General features: G+C 36.9%; 1 protein-coding gene across 2 annotated transcripts in view; it reads right to left on the minus strand.

Moving 5' to 3' along the window:
* The window catches only part of col8a2 (collagen, type VIII, alpha 2), a 72355-nt gene extending 59782 nt beyond the window's left edge, over positions 1 to 12573 (minus strand). For both annotated transcript variants that reach the window (XM_051137303.1, XM_051137304.1), the window contains exon 1: positions 11935 to 12573. The gene's annotated coding sequence lies outside the window, so the exon portion shown is untranslated. The remainder of the gene's footprint in view (positions 1 to 11934) is intronic.
* Positions 12574 to 17906: the final 5333 nt, after the last annotated feature.

Consider the following 17906-nt stretch of genomic DNA (forward strand, 5'->3'; position numbering starts at 1 on the left):
ATCTGATGGAAGCTGGATGATGATGAGTATGGGTAATGTTACTAATAAACTTCTGGAACAATCTTACTTAAAAGTACAAGGGTAACAACTGGAACTGTTGTCGGTAGTGTTCTCAATTCCCCTAAGAAGTTGTCGGAGGAAAAACTGGGAACACGTGTAAAGAAATATTATCCAAGACTTAAGCCGAAGTAAATAACCTCTAAAGCCCTATTCCCATCTCTGCTGTTGCAGACCATCTATCAACCCTTCCCATAATGTGAGAAAAGAGGGTAAAAAATCTTGGCCTGGGAGGACAAAAACAAAGTTATAACTGGAGTTTTATTTTAAGGATTTGACCCAGAGAGGAACTGGCACTGCTCTGCGTATTTCCTGAAGTCTTGGAGTCCCTCATCAGTTTGGCTCCCAGATGCCGAACAAGAGACTAATGAGAAAGCCGGTAAAATCCACCAGCATCCAATTAAAAGAAATCAAGTCCCTCTGAACCTCAAAGCCCATCTGATGTCCCATTATGATTCAACTGGGTTCGGTTGTGCAGGTAGAACTAAACCAAACAAGGCCGTAAGTGCCTCCAGCTGCATTCAGCTCTTATTTTGATATTCTGTCAACGTTTTCTAAAGTTTCCTTAGAAATGCACTGCAAGATTTAGGAACATCATGCATGCAAATAAAGATTTTATTCTGCAAAACCAGTTTTCCGAAGTCCTCTGTGAGGCTTTTGGGATTTCTCCTTCCTTCCTTATGTACATATAATATTTTGAGACACAGAATTCGACCAAAGGCATTTTTTGTTTTTAGTGTGCCAAACCATGAGCCACTGTTTCATCACAAACATCAAATAAACTGTAGTATGAGAAATGAGTCATTAAAAGGCGGGTTAAACTGAAGATCAAACATAAATCTGCATTAAAATAATGGCTTAGATCTTCCTTCTTCAGACTTTTGCTATTTGGTCCAGAAGAACCATGGCAATCAATAGCTGGCAACCATTACACAAACAATACAAAATGATTTGCTTTTGAAACAAAAATCGTACTGAAACCTTAGACAATAAAATAAATCAGAACGTATGTTGGATGCAAATCCGTACTTAAAAACATACCATTTCTGTTTACACTGTTGTCCGCAATTAACATTTGCAACTAATATTCAGTATTGGTGTGAAAATGCCTCGATTGTCTTTCTCTCAGTGGGCTCGGTCTGTCTGGAAGTGCGATGCTGATAAGACAGCTTGAGATTGTGATTGTGGAGACGTTTGCTGGGTCTGAATGACAGAGAGGCTGCTGAAAGAGCTGATACTGTGCAAAAGGAAAAATAATAACAGCCGCTTGCCAAGCTTCCCCATTTCCTTCTATTGCCAACGGAACGGAAAAACTCATCCACGTCCAGTGCATTTTCAAGAGCCAGGGGAGAGCAAATGAGGGAATGCAGTGAAGAGGGGAATGTGAAAATGAAAGACTAGGAAGACAAGATAGATAGATAGAAAGACAGATAGCAACTTTATTGATCCCTGAAGGGAAATTTAGTAAAACTGCAAGATTAGTGGGAAGCCAAAAGTATAACTTAAGTAACAAAGGTTGAAAGGAGAGCTGCTGCTTATGGTTTTATTCTTTTTTTTTTTAATTTAATTTAATTTAATTTAATTTATTATTTAATTTAATTAATTTAATAGTTTATATTAGTATTTTATCTTATTTTTATATTTTTGTAAGATTCTGGTTACTCGCTGTGGAGAACAAACAAACTAACAAATGCACTGCAAAACATTTTCTTAATTTTTATCTTATCTTATATATATATATATATATATATACACATACGCACATTTTATTAGTTTTTATTTACTATTAAAAATTATATAATTTTAATATTCCTTATGTAATTATAAGATAATGTATACACAACCAGTCAAAAGTTTCTTAATGTTTTTTAAAGTCACCAAGCCTGCATTTATTTGATTCAAAGTACAGCAAAAACAGTACAATTTTGAAATATTTTTACTATTTAAAATAACTGTTTTCTATTTGAATATATTTTAAAATGTAATTTATTCTTGCGATTTCAAAGCTGAATTTTTAGCATCATTACTCCAGTCATGTGATCCTTCAGAAATCATTCTAATATTCTGATTTGCTGCTCAAAAACATTTATTATTAATATGCTGAAAATTTTTTTTTTTTCAGGTTTCTTCGATGAATAAAAACTTAGAAATCTTTTTAAAAATAGAAATCTTTTGTAACATTATAAATGACTTTATCATCACTTTTGATCAATTTGAAGCATCCTTGCTAAATAAAGCATTAATTTCTATAATTTCTAATATAAAAATAGCTTTTTATTTCAGATAAATGCTGATCTATGGATATTTCTGAATCCTGAAAAAAAATGTACTCAACTGTTATAAATATTTCAAAAATAATAATAATAATAATAATAATAATAATAAATGTTTCTTGAACAGCAAATCAACATATTAGAATGATTTCTGAAGGAGCATGTGACACTGAAGACTGGAGTAATGATGCTGAAAATTTAGCTTTAATCACAGGAATAAATTACATTTTCAAATATATTCAAATAGAAAGCAGCTTTTAAATAGTAAAAATATTTCACAATATTACTGCTTTTGCTGTATTTTGGATCAAATAAATGCAGGCTTGGTGAGCAGAATAGACTGAGAAAAAGAGAAAAAACATTAAAAATCTTACTGTTCAAAAACTTTTGACTGGTAGTGTATTTGATATACTAAATATTGAACAAAGAATTGTTATTAGAGAGTGTGTCTTGATTAAAAGAATCCTGATTAAAAAAAAAATGTTCCCCTCCACTGCATTCACATAGTTGTATGTGATTTATGATATTACAAATCAGCCCTGAGTCTAAGCCCAGAACTGTGCCGCATTCATCAGACTTAAATTAAAGCTGTTAATTTCCGCAAGCATGTGTTCAATTGTGTCCTAGTGAGAATAGCAAAACAGACCCATCTGTTCAGGGCAGTACACCTTTCCATTCCATCAATCAAGCGGTTGACATCTTCACACCCTAGCGCCCATAGAATAAACCCATTGGCCTTCGCAGATAACCTCCCCTTTCCTGGATGTGTTTGCACCTCTTTTCCTGTCCAGACCAATTCGTGCACAACCCACTGGAACGAAGCCTTATGCAACAGGATGTTTGATTGAGCGACCGGCGGCATTTTTTGCTAAGGTCTGAGATGTTCACACACTCCCTCGCAAAGGCACGCACCCTCGTCTAATCGGCGACGCAGGCTAAGCACGTTGCTGATTGCAGAGGCCGCTTATGCCAAAGCGCTGTTTCCGACAGCTTTGAGAGTAATTCCTCATTCGCTGTTTTTCTTTTATCCGTCATACCTTAAGTGGAGAACGGGCGGAAGGAAAGAAACCTGCAGCGCCCCATCGCACAGACTTTGAGTAAAAGCACAGTTCCTCAAAAGAATGCGCCGCTTGCCTTGTAGCACCATTGAACAGGACTGTTTTTCCTCACTCTTGGTGAGCGAAAAACATCTAGAAACAAATGGTAATGGTGAGAGATGGGGGCGTGAGTTCCTGGAACGTAACGCAGTCGGGCATATGCTTTTCCCAGAGCATGAGTGGTATTCTCCTTCATTTCCTGTTTAAAGTGTACACCAAATAAAAGAGGTATGAAGATTACCACACCGTTGATGAGAAGAACCTTTCTGCCAATATTAATGGGCTCAAAATAACAGAGTCACAGGCCAGACACGAAAGACGAATTGGTTACACTTTTCAGTAAATTTCAATTCATTAATAGTAGCAATGCATTAGGTATCATGAACTAACAATGTGCTATTGTTCATAATACATTAATAATTCATTTATACAGTGCTAAAAATCACATTAAAGAGTATTTCTGTTGTATGTTCCAGTAAAAATATCTACAAATTCTTGAAACAAGATTAATTTAGGATTTATTTTTCGAGAATGTATCTGTAATACAAGTGTATTTAGTTTTACCGCACAGATTTTTTACTTTTAGGTAAAAATGCACTAGCGCAGTAAGACAAAATACACCTGTATTCATGGTAAAGAAATAGTAGTCCACTTCCAGAACAACAATTCACATATAATGTACTCACCCCCTTGTCATCCAAGATGTTCATGTCTTTCTATCTTCAGTCGTAATGAAATTATGTTTTTTGAGGAAAACATTTCAGCATTTTCTCTCCATATAATGGACTGCTATGGTGCCCCAATTTTGAACTTCCAAAATGCAGTTTAAATGCGGCTTCAAATGATCCCAAATGCGGTTGTAAACAAACCCAACCGAGAAAGAAGGGTCTTATCTAGCATAACAATCAGTTATTTTAATAAAACAAATACAATTTATATACTTTTTAATGCCAAACGCTCGTCTTGTCTTACTCTGCTTGGACTGTTTTTTTCTGGCTCATGACAGTTAGGGTATGTCGAAAAATTCCCATTTCATGTTCTCCCTCAACTTCGAAATCGTCCTGTATGGCTGTTTTACCTTTTTTGTTAAGGGTGTTTGATCTTCTTTGCATGTTCACTTTGCAAAGACTGGGTCAGTACTTCTGCAGTGATGTAGGATGATTTTGAAATGACTGAAGTTGAGGGAGAAAATATGATTGGAGTTTTTCGACATACCCTAACTGTCTTGAGTTCATGGAGAGAAAGGCAAGACGAGCGTTTGAGATTAAGAAGTATTTAAATTGTATTTTTTTAAATGAAAATAACCGATAGTTTCGCTAGATAAGACTCTTCTTCCTTGGCTGGGAGTGTTTACAGTCGCATCTGGGATCGTCTAAAGCCGCATTTAAACTGCATTTTGGAAGTTCAAAATTGGGGCACCATATCAGTCCATTATATGGAGAAAAATGCAGAAATGTTTTCCTCAAAAAACATAATTTCTTTACGACTGAAGAAAGAAAGACATGAACATCTTTGATGACAAGGGGGTGAGTACATTATATGTGAATCTTTGTTTTGGAAGTGGAGTTCTCCTTTAAAGAAGCAGTTCACCAAAAAATGCAAATTACCCCATGATTCACTCACCCTCAAGTCATCCTAGGTGTATCTTAGTTCTTTCAGATGAACACAATCAGAATTGCGAAAATTTGAGAACCCCTTGCAGAATCTGTGAAAATGTGAATAATTTTAACAGAATAAGAGATATCATACAAAAGGCGTGTTAATTTTTTATTTAGTACTGTCCTGAGTAAGATGTCCTGAGTTAGTCCACAAGACAAAAAAAATACAAATTATTTACTTTAAAAGGAACCCTTGGTTCTTAATACTGTGTGTGGTTACCTGGATGACCTACGACTGTTTTTGTTTTTTGATGGTTGTTCAAGAGTTCCTTGTTTGTTCTGAGCAGTTAAACTGATCACTGTTCTTGAGAAAAATCCTCCAGGTCCTGCAGATTCTTCAGTTTTCCAGCATCTTTTGTATATTTGAACCCTTTCCAGCAGTGACTGTATGATTTTAAGATCCATCTTTTCACACCGAGGACAACTGAGGGACTCAAACACACATATTAAAAAAGGTTCAACCATTCACTGATGCTCCAGAAGGAAACACGCATTAAGAGCCGGGGGGGTGAAAACTTTTTGAATTTGAAGATCAAGGTAAATTGTACTTCATTTTTCTTCCAGGAAACATGCAAGTATCATCTGTTGCTTCCCCCAGCTCTTAATGCATCATGTTTCCTTCTGAAGAATCAGTGAATGCTTGAACCTTTTTTAATAGCTGTGTTTGAGTCCCTCAATTGTCCTCAGTGTGAAAAAATGGATCTCAAAATCATACAGGTTCAAATACGATGCTGGAAAACTGAAGAATCCGGACCTGGAGGATTTTTCTGAAGAACAGTGCTTAGTTTATCTGTTCAGAACAAACAAGGGACTCATAAACAACCATCACAAAACAACAACAACAACAAAAAAACAGTTGTAGATCATCCATATAACCACACAGAGTATCAAGAACCAAGGGTTTCCAAACTTTTGAAGGTGGTTATTTTAATAATTTCAGCTACTTTTTTGTCTTGTGGACTATATGTAAACATCTTTCATGTAAAACACACAGGATTACTAAATAAAAAATAACATGCCTTTTGTATGATCTCTCTTATTTTGTTAAAATTATTTACATTTTCACAGATTCTGCAAGGGGTTCTCAAACTTTCGCATGCCACTGTATTAAAATTGTCCTGTCTCTTCCAGGCTTTACAATAGAAGTGAATTGGGGTCGAGATTGTAAAGCCCAATAAAGTGCATCCATCCATCATAAAAGGACCCCACATGGCTCCAGGGTGTTAATGCAACACATTCTTACTCCCAACTCATCACACATTGACGCTTGGTCAGGACCCTTTGGCGTCACTTTTTGACACACAGGGTACCCCTTAAGCGTCATTTTTCGAATGTCCTTCATTGCTATAAATAAGCTAGGAAGAGCCACAACTTTTAAATATAACTTTAAAATATTTTTAAATATAACTCCAATAGTATTTGTATAAAAGATTTAAGTCATATATACCTAGGATGCCTTGAGGGTGAATAAATCATGGGGTAATTTAATTTTTTTGGTTGAACTATCCCTTTAAAAGGATAATTCACACAAAAAATAAATCCTGTCATCATTTACTTACCTTCATGTTGTTCTAAACATGAAGGCCTTTCTTCTAGAGAATACAAATGAAAATATTTTGAAAACTTGTTGGTAGCCAAACAGTTTTGGTTTTACCACTGACTTCCACTGTATGGACAACGATTGAGACATTTCTAAAAATATCTTCTTTCATGTTCTACAGAATAAAAAAGTCATACATGTTTAGAATGACGTGTGATTATGACAACATTTTCATTTTGGGATGAAATATCTCTTTAATATTTTATGCAGTGTCAAGTAATCTTTTAAATGCTTTAATATTACATAAAAAGCCAACAAAAAGTGGCACAGACTGTGAACCTGTGTGTGTTCCTCACATTCCCATGTAACAGGGCTTGTGGGTGTACAGTCAAGGTCAGTAACTCTGCCCTCTAGTGGCACTACATAAAAAAAAAACCCCATATGGATTACTGGTCTTCTCACCAGAGAAGGAAAACACTTCTCAGTTGGCAAACAAGCATCAGTAGGTTTATGAATAATGTAAGAAAAGAAGATTCTTCATATGACAGTACCTGGCAATCAACATACTTTATAAGTTTAACACTCAATTCTGTCCTGCATATACATTTATTCCTTCACCTTTGGTGAGGGTTCGCTGGCCACAATACAAGACATCGCCTCTCATAAACCCGAAGTAAAAGTTCAACCTATTGGTGTGTCCAACATTTCCCATATGCTTCTCAGTCAGCATTGGGCCAGATTCTCTGTCTAGTCTCTCTCACTGATTGAGCATGTGTAATGGATTTCGTATCATTTTCCTCCGTTGCACGGTAAAAACAAAAAAAAACTCAAATGCGAATTGAATCTGCAGCAAGCCATTACAAGCTGAATGAAAAGAGACATCTATAATGGTTTGGATACAGGCTTTCCTTCTTTTTAATTCTCAGATATAGCTTCTCCAGTGCACGCATTTACATCCACTTTGAGATAAAGGGATCTAAAGCACAGGGAAATATGGTTTTCAATGTCAATGATGAACCTTTAAGAGCTTATAAACAAGATTCAGTGAGTGAAAACTGCCCCAGAATTAACAAGGCAGATGGTTGGACACGGACAAAGGCTTACTGACCAGCACAACCAATAAGCGTGCACCAATTATGAATGGTCCATATATAAAAGCCTCCGTCGGGTCGGTTGGAGTCATGTAATGTAATAAAGAAAGAAATGCATTTCATCAGGCCCAGTCTGGCAGAGCCAACCGACATCATAAAAAGCAGTCAGTAGAGTTATTGGGCCATCCTAAAAGTGGGCATCCATGGTTACAGCATTGCCTCGCCATTATGGCTTCACACTGCCAAAGTATTTGCCTTGGTGCACTTTGCCCAAGCAAAAAAGTCAAAAATTGGGTGGTTAGCACGACCCTGTTATCCCCTGCTGGTAGATACTGTAACTACACCATTTAGAAAACAACAACAAAACAACTCTACTTTTTTTCTACAAGCAAAATATACTAAAATAATGAAATATATATATATATATTTCATTATTTTAGTATATGATATATATAGAGTGATATATATATATATATATATATATATATATACACACACACAAACACATTCATGTGTATATTTAAGATATATTTACGTAAGTATATGTATTTATTATAATTTTTATTTAATTTATATTATATATAAATTTCAATATTTTGACTAATATTAAATAATTTTTTCTAATATTAAACAGAAAAAAACATTTGTAAAATTATTTTTGTCAATGAAATATTTTTGTCAAAATATTTTTTATTAAAACTAAAACTATTAAAAATCTTTTTTCATGAACTGTAATAAAGCTGAAATAAGATAAAATATAGATATTACTCAAAAACAAAAAAATTAGTAGAAATTAGAAATGTTGCCTTAACAACTAACTAAAATAAAACATGAAAACAAAAGTTGAAGAACTAACATTTCACAAAACTAAAATATAAATAAAAATAACCAAGAAATAAATAGAAACAAAACTAATAAAAATGACAAAAGCACTTATTAATACTAAAACCTACATTTAAATTAAAATTGAAAATGAAAAATAAATACTAAAAAACTTTTTAATTAGGGCTGTCAAACGATTAATCAGATACAAAATAAAAGTTTAAGTTTAATATAATGTGTGTAATTTATATGTATATATAAATACAAACACATTCATGTATATATTTAAGAAATATTTACAAGTATATGTATTTATTATAATATTTATATAATTTATATATAAATAAAAATATTTTGTACATAAATTATTTATCTTAAATATATACATTAATTTGTGTGTATTTATATATACATAATAATTACACACAGTACACACACATCTATTAGGCAAACTTAAAGCTTTTATTTTGTATGCGATTAATCGTTTGACAGCCCTAATCTAAATATTAATAAATATTATAATAGTATATAAATAATTGACTTTCACTGTATGAAAAAACAGCTGGAACATTTCTCAAAATATCTTCTTTTTTGTTTCACAGAATAAAGAATAACATACAGGTTTGGAAGATCACGAGGTTGAGTAACTGACAGAATTTTCATTTTTGGGTGAACTATCCCTTTAAAACCGTGAAATGGACTAGTCATGATGTCATTTTCCTGCAGCTCCAGGAGTGATTTGCTAGATTTACAGCTCAGGTGAATGGCTGGTCCCATGTGCAAAAATGTCTGATTTGGAATTGAAAAATAAACTGTTAATGCATAGAAATAGCTTTCAGCAGGTAAAACAGATCTCCTTGGCTTTACCTAACTGAAATGTGCATGTAGGGAGAAGGGTCAAAGTATGTGCGAGAAGGAGTGAGGTGTTTGGTGGATTGAAGCTATCGCTGTACTCGCAGTCAGAAAGGTGGGACGCTGTCTGCTGCATCTCCTGATAACAGGACCAGATGAGACACATTCATCATAAAATCACATCATACTTCACAGCTGACTTTCCTGTCCTCTGAACTAAGCACAGACAGCATCCCATCTCGAAGCTTTGGACCGTTTCCAAAGAGAGGAATCAGAAGTGTGTGAGGATGACGGGCCCTCTATCTGTGGAGTGTCTTAGACACATTTCCTCTAACCTCTGTTTTCCACTCAGGGGTTCAGATCACGTCGGAGGCTTGTGTAATGTGGTAGCGCTAGCGGCACTGACGCACAGGTTCGCAGTCAGACCTCAACCACTTCTCCTCCTGAAAGCCATCATGTTGAGGCGCCAAATGTTTTTAGAGGAGAGCATGTCGTCTTTTCCAGACTGGGTCTGTTTCAGTTCTGTAGAAGCTGGGCCCTGCTACTCAGACGAGAAAAAAGTATTATTGAATACTATTCCCCAGTGCTCTTGGTGAAGAATGTATTATGAAAGCACATTCCCTTCTCTCTCACAGTGCTCTCTCGCTCTCCGTCTGAAATTAAGACTGCTGCACGGAGCTCATGCCATGTGCAGTAGTTGATTATGTGTGGAAAAACATTACAAAGAAGCCCTTTTAGACCTTTTTCGACATTTTATGACAAAACGGCATGTACAAAACAGAGGTGAGAAGCCCCAGCTAACGAAGAGACATCAAATGCTGAAAAACAACACTGGATATTGCCATTCAAGTCAACATGAAATGCCTTTCGTGTCATAATCAGGCATTTTATATTTTTAAGATTATTTAAAGAGAAAGTACAGCAAGGCTTCATCCATCAAAACCTGATTGGCATCACAAAGAACAAATGCAAGTTGTTGCAGTGGCTGAAAAATAGGCGTCTGTGGCATCAGCATTGGAGGCGGAGCAAGTTATTATATTTTGCGGAATGACTATGAACATAAAACTTTATTTTAAATGTAACATTTTGACCAACGAGTCATTCAAAATAGGACAAGAAATGTATGTTAAGCAATAATAATAATTATTAATAACAACAAGAGCAACAGCAATCATCATCGTTATTATTATTAATTATTACTATTAATAAATAAAGTGCATTTTGTTTTCATGAGGACTTTAAAAAAGCCATTTTTATTTGAACTTTTAACCTCTGAAGTGAACTATGCCTGAGAGATCAAAATGCAACACTTTCATAATATTTTTTAAAAATTAAATAAATAAAAATAATAATAAATAGGGATCATTTTGTTTTCATGAAGACTTTAAAAGTCAATTTAATTTGAAATTTTAACCTCTGAAGTGAACTATGCCTGAGAGATCAAAACGCAACACTTTCATAATATAAAACAAAAAATATATAAAAATAAAATAAATAATAATAATAAAAAGGGTTCATGTTAGTTCATGTTGACTTTAAAAGATCAGATTTAATGTGATTTAGACCTCTAAAATATCAAAGAGTTTTCAGAACATGAACAACAACACCAATAATAATATTAATAATAATAATAATAATAAATAGGGTTAATATCAGTTTCATGCTGATTTTAAAAGATCTGATTTAATGTAATTTTAAACCTGAAATATTAAAGCACTTTCAGATTAAGAACAACAACAGTAATAATAATAATAATAAATAGGGTTCATTTCAGTTTCATGTTGACTTTAAAAGATCTTATTTAATGTGATTTAGACCTCTAAAATATCAAAGAGTTTTCAGAACATGAACAACAACACCATTATTAATAATAATAATAATAATAATGGCCATTTTTGGTTCATGTTGCCTTCAAAACAGCCAATTTAATGTGACACTTTAACGTCTGAAGTGGACTATGTCTGACAGGTCAAAAAGAAACGCATTCAGAAGCTGAAAAGTGGGCGTGGACTTCAGAACACTGTGGGCGGGGCTACATTTAAGTGAGTGGCATTGGTGCGCAACAGAGTGCAGACCAAACAGTCCCAGGTGTCAGCGAGAGCGAGACTGCTGCAGTTATATAACTCTCTCCCTCTCCAACTCCAAAACAGCTGTGGGACCTACCACGCTACCTGAACCACAAAACCTACGCAGCCACAAGCACGCACAAACCACAAACACACACAAACAAGCAGCATCAGCGTAAATGCAATGGTAGCCACATGGCTCTGTTTAGAAAAGTGTGCCACATATTTTGCAGAGATTACTGGGGGGCAGAGCACTAAAACATTCTGTTAATCTGCCTTGTGTGTAGCAGTGCGCTGAGAATTATGTTGGTCTCATGATTGAGATGTGAACCCGACTGTTTTTCCTCTCTCTCTCTCTCCCTGTCTTGCATTTGGATTCAATTGCTGTGAAGCAACGGGATATGAAAAACATTTTCAGAGATGACATATGCCTGCACCCAGAGGGGAAGGAAAATGAAAGATTCAGATATGAACTTACCTCACCCTTCTGCTTCACCTCAATTACTCAGGCAGGTAACTTCTGCAGGTCAGGTGGCTTCTTTTCTGCGTTCCTTCTTCAGACAGGCATCTCTGGAGAAATAACTTGAGAAGATGCGATGGGATCCCAGTGGACAGGGAAGTCTCGGGAATGTCTTGGCACTTGGTCGCAGTCAAATATTGTTTACATACGCGCAGAAAGACCCGACACAACTCTAGAGAAAGTTCTGGTTCTCAGTGGCAGGTGCCAGTCTGCTTCTTATTCTTATTTCTGTCTCTGGTGAAAATTAAGTCCATGTGCTTGTCGCAGTAAAAGTCCTTGTGGTGCTGTCTCCAGCCTGGATACAAGCAGATTTCAGACGCACCTTCTGAATCTCTGTGCACTCTCACAGGGTCGAAAGTAGGAGGGAGAGAGAAAGAAAGAGAGAGAGGGAGAGGGAGAATGTGAGAGGCAGGGTGCACGACTTCACGAGGCAGTGGCTCTCCTGACTCCAGGCAATAAGAGCACCTTCTTACAGGGCTTTTTAACTGGGGGCGAAGCACCTGGAAGCTCCCGGTCTCTTTTCTCGCAATGATTTTTTTTCCAAACAGAGAGACTGGATTGTTTCTCTGGCTCCCTCCATACAAAAGGCAAGTGTCTGTGGCCGGGCAGAATAAGGAAGCAGTATAGAGGATGGGGTGGGGTAGGTGGAGTAAAGGGATGGATTTGCACCCCTCCTCTTTTCCCGGTAACCATTTAAGCCCTTGTTTTCCCACCTCCAACAAAAACATCTGCAAACAAATGCTTGCACTCATACAAACAGACAAATCTTTCCCAGAAAGCACCTTTTGGAAAATTCAGCCTGTGCTGGCGCAGCCCGCAGTGCATCGATTTCACCTCAGCGCGAGCATTCTTTCACAAAGCGGCTCAAATTTGCTGTCCCAAATGTTCCAACACACAATTATGAGCACGTATGCAGCAGCAAGTACAGTGGACGTCTGTTTTTGTGTAATCTTGCCAGACTCTCAGCCAATTAAACCAATCAGTTTTATGAGACGAGATTAAATTTCTTGGCTGACTGAATTAGACTGCGAACCACTTAGCAACAGTTTTCAAGTGGAACCTTTCCCGGATGAATTGGTACGATAATATGTACAAATGCTTAATTCAGAATGTGTAAAGTAGCGTTTCGAGGATACAATCGGAGATACGCATTAGCACAGTTAATAGCCCAATTACCCGATTCGAATTCTCCAGGAATAAAAATCCCTCGATTATCTTGCATAATTATGTGAAGAGTGTGTAAGAACAAGCACCGCTACATAATCTCTTATCTAGACCTAAATTAACCATCACCGCGGTGCTCTGCTCCTCATCTGATATGCTGATCTAAAAACAATGAGCTCATTCACTTCCAATTAGCCACTGTGCAACATATACGATCTGTAGATAACTCGCAACGCCAACTTAATCGTAATATCCAATCATAAACCCAAGATTAGATTGAGCGCGCACTGAAAAATGGAGGATTTGAAGCCTCGGGAAGGGCCTGATATGGCTTCGGATCATGCCAGAGGAGACGGAGCAACAAGTGGGGCATTGTGCTCGGAGGGAGCTACGGCTAAGACTAGCCACTGGATACTTTCCATCCATGCATCCCCTGACATGGCTGGATATTAGGTGCGTTATCAGATGCTAATCTGAGTTTGTGTGTCTCGTAAGTAATGGAACGGACGATAAAGAGGCACGCGGCTAATTACTGACCTGTTTACATGCACTGCGTTCATATGGCAGGCTTTGAATGTTGGAAGTCGAAGAAAACACATTTGCATTTATGCAATCCATGGGTTGGGTCTTGACAAAACCTGATAGTGATGAAGCAAAATTATAGGCTAATTCACACTGTGGCAACAGGCGCCAAGAATCACCAGATTACAGTATGTCACTTCTTAGATGTTCAACAACCTGCAAAACAAGCGCAGCAATTTGACAACACGGCAATTCGACAAAACTTGTGTAGGTGTTAATCGCCTGAATATGATAGAAAAGCACCATCCAAAACCAACGATTAATAAATAATTAATAAACCTAGAAAAACTTCTTTCTTTTAAATCCTCCAGAAATTGGCCCCCTTTCCTTCCATTGTCAGCACCTCGCCATAACCTCAACTTTTCTTTTCTCTCTCTCTCTCTCGTTTTTTTAAATGATTGTTTTGTGGCAATCAACATTACGGCAAAAATGCCGTCAACTCGTACTGAACCCAAATATTCCTTTAAGAGTTGATTTAGCGCTCTCGTGTGAATTCGAACCTTTACTAGTGCTGGATAAATATAACCTATTGTGTTCTTGAGCGATGTTGTTGGCTACCTCTGCGTGTGCGTGATTAAAAGGAGTGAGGCGAGACTAAGCTCTTAGTTTTCATGACCAGGTGAACTGTTTCCTATGAGGACAAGCATATTTTTGTAATGACTGCTCTCCTCAGTGGGTTGGGGGGCTTTGAAGACCATCATTAGCCACAAGCTTTAATAGCAATGGCTTTTCGTGTTCTTTGCTGGTTTGTTTGATCTATCCAGGCAATTTTCTCAATGAGAGTCACTCAAAGATTATCAGATATTGAAATGAGTATGAATAGTGCTTTGCAAAGGGAAAACAGACCTCGGTTTTGCTCCCCAACGTAATAATCTCCCTAATCTTAGCTGCTGATCATGCCATTAACCGATGTAAACAGTCAAAGATCCTTTAATGAACCACTTCAGGTCTTGATTCCCATCACTTCAGTGTCCACAGAAATGTCTGGGGTAGTATGCCTAGTTTCATAGGACCTATAAAACTACTTAGTGTCGCTGTTAAAGTGACAGTTGCCCCCAAAATGAAAGATTCTGCCAAATGAACACAAAAGATACTTTAAAAGTACACTTGGCTGATGGCATCATAGACACTAATACTTTAACTATATATAAAAGATGAATCAGTGTCTGGGCAACTAATATCTTGATATGGAGATAAAGGCTAATATCATGAATTTCAGTAGTATTACAGCACTGTAAGTGTAGGCTTATATTAGCACTGCATGTTGTTTGCTTTGGGACATGATGGAAGGTCCTGGCAAGATTTTTTAAGCACTTATCAGGCTATGTAGGCAATTAAAGTCTACTAAAGACTAAATACTACTAGTTAACCAGAAAAAGTAAACCTTCATGTCATTCCACAAATTAAGATATTTTAAAGAAAATCTGAGAAAAATCAGATAGCTTTTTGACCCTGGAAAGATAGTAATGCAACTACTACATTTAAGATCCAGAAAATAACTTTATTTAACAATTTCAATTGCAATTTGATGTTTATTCATGAGAGTACAGCAACACATGGACTATTTTAACAATGTCCTTACTACCTTTCTGGGCCTTGAACGTCAGTTGCGTTGCTGTCTATGCAGGGTCAGAAAGTTCTTGGATTTCATCAAAGATATCTTAATTTGTGTCCCGAAGATGAACAAAGGTCTTACGGGTTAGGAAAGACATGAAGGTGAGTAATTAATGACAAAATTTTCATTTTTGGGTGAACTATCCCTTTAAATTCAAAAGGGCTGAGAACCACTCAACCACCACTTTAACAGAATAACAGATTTGTCTAAGAAAACTTTAAAGGAAAAAAAGGATCCTGAATCCTATTTTAAGGATCCTGAATCAACAACTGTCATAATCTGGGCTCATTAATCATACGTAATTATCATTGTCAACAAATGTAAGATCGGAAATTCTTACTTGCATTGAAGAGACCCTTACAGTCTTTACAGACTTTATGGAGGAACGGATGAGTTTTCCGGGCGTCTTCTTGTGATGTCATCAATAGTATCCTGTGTGCGGTTTTGAGTTGTAGGCTGCCATTCACACCCAGGTGTCAGGGTGTTTTTTTACACATCTCAGTGAAGTGAGAAATCAGCGAGGAGAAGGGGCGCCTGCCACTGGAGCTCATTCACAAAGCAACTGACCTCACCACCTCCACCCAGCCTTTACAAGGTGAAATCGACCCATGGAAACTCTCCTGGTAATAAGAGTTTCCCCCCCTCTTTAACCCTGTTATGTTCCGTGAGTGAAGTATATAAAAATAAACAGCCATCACAAATCTGAATGCCACGGCATTGCATCAGAAAAGCTGTTTTGCTTTACACGTCTGCCAGGGGCTAAAAGTAAGTTGTGACACCTGTGACGCTTGACACTCCACCCAAAGCTCCAGTTTGTTGAACCAGAGCTCATGTGTGGCCCTGTGTGTGTTTTACTGAAGGCCCCACTGTGTCCTTGTATGTTAATATGTTTTGGGTGGAACCAAGCACTTTCACAGCCCATTACCTCTTAGCAGAGCTATTAGGAGAGGAACCAGAGGAAAAGGCAGACACCACCACACCACTAGAGGTGATAGTCAACCACTGAACTTCAAATATGTATCGGGAATCAAATCCAAGATGGAAAGTCCTCAGTCATTTAAAGGGATAGTTCACCTAAAAGTTCAAATTCTGTCATTGATTACTTACCGTCATATCGTTCCAAACCAGTAAGGTTCAGAACACAAATTAAGATATTTTTGATTTTTGATGAAATCCGATAGCTTTCTGACCCTGCATAGACAGCAACGCAACTGATAAGGCTCAGAAAGGTAGTAAGGACATTGTTACAATAGTCCTTGTGACATCAGTGGTTCATCCGTAATTTTATGAAGCTACGAGAATACCTTTGGTGCACAAAGAAAACAAAAATAACATCTTTATTCAATTCTTCTCCTCTGTGTCAGTCCTTAATGCACGTTCACGTACCACGAGGCATAAAGTTGTTATTTTTGTTTTCTTTGTTTAAAATATAAAACATGTGAAACTGTAGTAATCTTTCACATCATTATAATTATTATAAATTAACCCAGATTCTCAGTTCCTCTCCATCGCTATATCATGATAAGCCCCTGGCACTTGGCTTAGTTTCAAAGTGACATATTATTGGGGTGATGGAACCTTTGTTTCCTATAACCTTAAAGTGGAATGCCTGGCATCTAGTAGCTGGTGGTGCTGGTAGAGGTGGATGAAAGGGGTCTGGGGTGGCGATAAGCACTGGCCGGCCACTGAAACTGATATAAAGTTCTCCAAGAAATTCCTTTATGTACAGTTAATGAGACTGCCAGGGCTCTGGCTGGCACAGGAGAAGAGAAGAGTGATGCTCTGCCTGACCCATCTTGTACCTCAGTCATGTTTCCTCAAGGTAATTATTTTACATTGATAAAAGGAGCACTAAAGAGGTTGAGAGATATGGAGGACAGAAGGGACACTGTCTTTTCTTTCTGGGTTAGAAGTGCACGATAGAGATTAGAAGAGCGGGCAGGTAAACTTCACTTCTGGCTGGATGAGAAAGAGGAAACAAGCACTATGGCCAGATGACAGGAACCATTAGGGAATTCCTAACAAGGGAGGGGAAAAAGGAGAGAGTTTACATCACTGCCGATTGCACTAAAAGCCTACTTTCAGCGAGTCTGATATACTAAAAGACAAACAGCACTTTGTTGCCATCTTTAAGACCAGCTATTCTGTAGTTAATCTTAAATGGAAAACATTCAAATGAGCATTTAGACAACAAAAGAGACCCTCACTTGACCATGAGGCCACATATACTTACTATTTACACTTTATGCATTTTTACTGATAAGATAGCTGTTCAAATGTAAATACAACAAATACCATATCATGTACCAAATCAGTTAAAATAGAATTTTAAAACACTAAAAAATGATTAAATGCAATCTTTAGCAATTTTACAATAGCATTTAAAATGAATGAATTTAAAGTAATAGTTCTTTCAAAAATGAAAATTCTGTCATTAATTACTCACCCTCATGTCGTTCCAACCCCTTAAAGCCCATTTCGGGTGGGACTAGTTTTACAGGGGGTCGTTAAAGAAATATATGTGTCACAGACGTACTTTGCGATTTTAATCCCGTCCAAATCTGCCACG

Source organism: Labeo rohita, chromosome 19 (genome assembly GCF_022985175.1).
Source record: "Labeo rohita strain BAU-BD-2019 chromosome 19, IGBB_LRoh.1.0, whole genome shotgun sequence".
Taxonomy (NCBI): Eukaryota; Metazoa; Chordata; class Actinopteri; order Cypriniformes; family Cyprinidae; genus Labeo; species Labeo rohita.